The 5078-nt window shown below is 46.5% G+C and overlaps 1 long non-coding RNA gene across 1 annotated transcript; it reads right to left on the bottom strand.

Moving 5' to 3' along the window:
• Positions 1–1352: 1352 nt before the first annotated feature.
• Positions 1353–3301, bottom strand: LOC113913523. The gene is made up of 3 exons (XR_003517247.1): positions 3158–3301; positions 2779–2861; positions 1353–2678 (listed from the first exon to the last, which is right to left on the bottom strand). It is a non-coding gene; the product is annotated as an uncharacterized LOC113913523 (long non-coding RNA).
• Between the last annotated feature and the right edge of the window lie 1777 nt (positions 3302–5078).

Genomic DNA, 5078 nt, shown 5'->3' with positions numbered 1-5078 from the left:
AAACCCTGAAACTTTTTTTTTAATTGAACCACAGTGCATCATGTAACATATAAAATTTATGATACTGGATATTTGAAAGAAAAATTTAAAAATACACATTGAAAAACAGAAATCTTTAATTATTAAAATTTTTGTTCATAATCTGTTATTCCTTTGACTTGGAACCAGAAACCTGACACCTTTTTTTCTGCACCAACATGTCAATGTTTCGGGTTGCAATGTGTAGAACTGAATGTAATCTTGTATCCTTTAATTGGGAGCGAAATTTAGTTTTACTCAATTTCATAACAGAAAACAGCTGTTCACAGACACAGGTGCTTCCAAACATGGACAAAATCTTTGCACAATGGTTTCTATATCTGGGGTAACTCTTGCTGAGGTATTGTAGAATTCTGGTATTCCAATGGCATCGTATTTAGCTTTTAATACCATAATTACACTGCAGTTCAATAACTTCCATTTGTAATTCTTCATTAACACTGTCAATGTTAACTGAGAAAGGTGAGCTAAACAATATGAGCTCGTTTTCATAATGTTTGAAATCAAAGAATCTTTTCTGAAATTCAATCTTCAACTCCACAATTTTGGGGATATAGATTAAGCCATCGCTTTCATTTCTTGACACTGATTTCGAAAAGTGAGCCAGAGGGGTGCCTGGGTGGCTCAGTTGTTAAGCGTCTGCCTTCGGCTCAGGTCATGATCCCAGGGTCCTGGGATCGAGCCCCGGCATCGGGCTCCCTGCTCCGCGGGAAGCCTGCTTCTCCCTCTCCCACTGCCCCTCCCTCTGCTTGTGCTCTCTCTCTCTCTCTGTCAAATAAATAAATAAAATCTTTAAAAAAAAAGTGAGCCAGATTATTTACAGACAAATAAGTTTCCCAAAGACTCAATTTTGCTAAGAAAGAGTAAACAATCATACATTTGTGTCACCACTTGTGAATGTCTTTGCAGAGAAATATTCAAAGTGTTTAGATGGTTTGTAATGTCAGCCAAAAAGGCCAGGTGTCTGATCCAAACTTCACTGGTGAGTTGGGGAAGGGGTTTGCCCTTGGAAGACATGAACAAATCTATTTCTTTTATTAATTCAAAAAGTCTCTTCAGTACCATGCCACGACTAAGCCACCTTACCTTTGTATGGTAAAGATTACCATATTGTGCATCCAGTTCCTCCAGAAAAGCCCTGAACGGCCTGTTAGACACACAATTCACTGTTCACTGTATTAATCACTACATCCATGACATGTTCTAGTTTTAACTTTTTATTTTTTTTTAAAGATTTTATTTATTTGACAGAGAGAGACACAGCCAGAGGGGGAACACAAGCAGGGGGAGTGGCAGAGGGAGAAGCATGCTTCCTGCCGAGCAGGGAGCCCGATGTGGGGCTCGATCCAAGGACCCTGGGATCATGACCTGAGCCGAAGGCAGACGCCTAACGACTGAGCCACCCAGGTGCCCCAACATTAAACTTTCCAAGACTTTTCTCAACATACCCAAATAAGTCATTTTCAGGTGCTGGTCTATCATGGGAACCATGTCCAAAAGTTCTCCAGTGATGTCAAAATTCTCATCAACACCCCAGATAAATATAATTAACTGGCTTGAATTATTTATATATGTGCTCTCATCCACTGCAATAGAAAATGTCACAAATGAATTCACTTTTTCTCCCAACTTGTACTGTAGGTTCTCAGCCATATCTTTTACTTGCTGAGCAACAGTGTTTCCAGTTAGACTTATGTTTGCCAATGCTTGTTTCTGCTCTGGACACATGATTTCTGCACACTCAATAGAGAGTCTTTTATAAACTCACCATCTGTGAAAGGTTTTGATGCCTGGGCAATTTTTCCACTTATGACATAACTGCATTTCACAGCAGCATCGGTTATTTTATTTGCATTTGATGATAAATGCGGAAGAAAGTTTAGTCCTTTTTTTAGTTCATTAAGTTTTTCATTACGCATATTTTCTGTACACCAGTCAAAATTCTCACTATGGTTTGTTTCATAATGGCGTCTTAAGTTGTATTCTTTTGATACAGACAAAGTGTGGTTACATATAAAACACTTAGGGCTATTCTTAACTTTCACAAAGAAATATGCTCATTCCCACTAATCTTGAAACATGCAACGCTCTGAATCCATCTTTCGTTTTCCCATTTTTGATAGAGACATAGGTACAAAAAGAGAGTTCACTTTTCTTTACAAGAGAAACAACAGCACAAGCCTGATGATAAATGGTAACTGACACTGCTTTTGAGGAGGGAGGAGTGGAAACTGTAGCAAACTATAAAGCCTTCTAAAGGAAGCAGCCACTACTCAGCTGGGGCCGACTGTTGGTATGTGGGAACACAGGCCCCCTGTCACCAGATCTTCCCAATTTTTGAAGCAAGGCCAGATATTGTATTTTCACACAAAATCAACTGACTTTTAGATATTGTGAATTAAAGCAAAAAACGTTAGACACTGTGAAAGGCAAAGTAAGTCTAAGGATCATAAATAGCCCCTGGCGCCAGTTTGGCCTCTGTAGCCCCACTCACCTCCTAGCATACGGCCAACCACTTCCAGGGTCGCCAGGGCGTCTACCCCACACTGACCCAGGGTGGCTTCATCCTGCAGGGGAGAACCTGCCAGAAGCACTACTTTATCTTCGGTGGTGTGGCCCTCCAAGGAGGCGACATGGGCCTAGGGAAGAAAGGGAGAGTCAATTCTCTAAGGAAGTCACAGAAAGCCAGGCAAAGGACACATGGGTTGGGGAAGCTCAGGGATACACTATTACTTTTACCTTGATCTGAGCAACTGTCTCCAGGCCGGTCACTTAAAGAGTGTGCAGCTCCCAGGCACGCACAAACAGCTTCACGTCAGTGACTTAAGGGCAGAGAAGAGTGAAGTCAGCAGCTGGGAGAGGCAGGGAGAGGGGTGAGGGGTGGGGGGGTGTCCGGGACAGTTCGTGGGGCCGGAGAACACTCGTGGGCGGGACAGCATCCTAGGGGAATGGTGGGGCAGAGCTAACCAGAGCCCACTGTGGGGACACGCGGCGGGGGGCGGGGGGGGATGGGTTAGACCTCCCACGAGCCCGGGCCCAGGCCCTGCTTTCCCATTCCCCTGAGCCCTGCTGCCCTCCGTCCCTCAGTTATCATGTTTCCGCTCTACCCGGACCTTACCTGGGACACACAGCCTCACGCCGCCGTAACCGTGGAAACGGAACCCAGAAGCTGCAGAGCGGAGGCGCAAACACGCCCGCCACTAGGGGCGCATTGCGTTGCTGCCCCGCGCCTCCTCCCGCCTTCCGCCGAGGCCTCGCCCCCGCGCTCTTCGCCACGCCCCTCCACGGCCCGCGCAGGCGCGGGCACCCTCCGGGGGTCAGCCCAGGTTGTCGGGGGCGGCAGGCAAGATGGCGGCGTCTGTTCTGAGACCCTTTTCGTGGAGCTGGAAAGCGGGCTCCCTGCACCCTGTGGGTTGCGGCAGAAAATGGGAGCCGCTTAGCCTGACACTCAGACGGAAGCCCAGCTAGCTATTTGTTGGGACCTCGGAGCAACGAGGCCCCCGCTAGAACTTCGGTTTTTTCTTTCGAGGTGGACATCTGTTTTAGCACAGACAGGGTTAGGGTACAGAGGAGGTGGTAAAGAGTGCGCAAGACTAGGGCCCCTGGTTGGCTCAGTGAGAGGAGCCTGCGACTCTAAAATCTTTTTAAAGCGGTGCGAGAGAGGGACCGTAGGACCCTGGGGCTTCAGGTTTGTCCAGGATGTAGAGGTCCCAACCAGGGAGGAGGAGGCTGGGAGGACCCTAGTGGCCTCAATTATAAGGAACTGCATGTTCAGTTGGGCTCCCTCTTTTCACTTAGACCTGGGGTAGGGGGTAGACTGAATGGGACTGCCCGGGAACTGTGGGTCCCAAAGCCTCAGACCTCCAGCCCACCCTGCTTTGTGGTTACGGGCCTCATCCAGCCCTGGGGTGTTGTGCTGGAAAGAAATACTCAGAGGACCCTTAAGGCAGAATAGTTATGTCCTAGATCTCCTAGATCTAGGAAAAAAATCTAGGTCTGAATCCCAACTCAGAATTTACCCTTGGGGCTTGACTCTTCTGTGAAGCTGGGTAATAATAATTACTGTCTTTTTTTTTTTAATTTTATTTACTTATTTGTGAGAGAGAATGAGAGACAGAGAGCATGAGAGGGAGGAGGGTCAGAAGGAGAAACAGGCTCCCTGTTGAGCAGGGGGCCCGATGCGGGACTCGATGCGGGACTCGATTCCGGGACTCCAGGATCATGACCTGAGCCAAAGGCAGTCGCTTAACCAACTGAGCCAGCCAGGCGCCCATAATTACTGTCTTGCAGGATTGCAGGAAATGTGTAGGACTCTCACTTAGCATGGTGTTGGGTGTGTCTGCATAAAGCCAAAACCAGGAAAAGCCTGTATGAGAAAAATAGACTTAAATAATTGAAAACTTTTGATCTTGGCCCGGTATAATGTTTCAGACTTTGGAACCAGACTGAATTCAGATCGCAGCTCCACGGTTTACTATATCTATTACCATGGGTAAGTCACATAATCTTTACCTCCAGGAATAGGAATAATAGAACCTACTCATATGAGAATTGAGTAAGTCAATATATTTATAAAGCATTTAGAACAGTGTCTGGCACAGAATAAGTGAAACAAATTATTGTTAATAAATAAAACAATTATACCATGTTGAGTTGGACTTGTGATCCAAACGTTTTTTCATAATTCTTCAAACAACTCACTTGAGCCTCACAGACAGAAGCAGACACATCAGAGGCCAGCCCTTCTCCAGCCTTATAACCCACTAGTCTAGACTCCTGGCCTTTGCTTCTGCCCTGCTCCCTATCTGGAATGTTCTTTCACCTGTTGAGTTTCTGCCTATCCTTGGAAGCCAGTGACTGAGAGGAAGGTGGTTGTTTCTTCGCTTCAGACACACACCCAGGGGCTGCCTAGTCACCCTACCCTGGTGGAGTCTGTTGGCGAGTGCTAGTTTGTGGAGCTCCTGCTACCGCCAGAAGCACCCCAAAGCCCCCAGAGCATGCACAATGTTTTATCTTGAGTGGCTGGCATCTCTACCAGC

Source organism: Zalophus californianus, chromosome 11, assembly GCF_009762305.2.
Source record: "Zalophus californianus isolate mZalCal1 chromosome 11, mZalCal1.pri.v2, whole genome shotgun sequence".
NCBI lineage: Eukaryota > Metazoa > Chordata > Mammalia > Carnivora > Otariidae > Zalophus > Zalophus californianus.
Note: the sequence above shows the minus strand (reverse complement) of the source record. Positions and strands in the feature narration are given on the sequence as shown.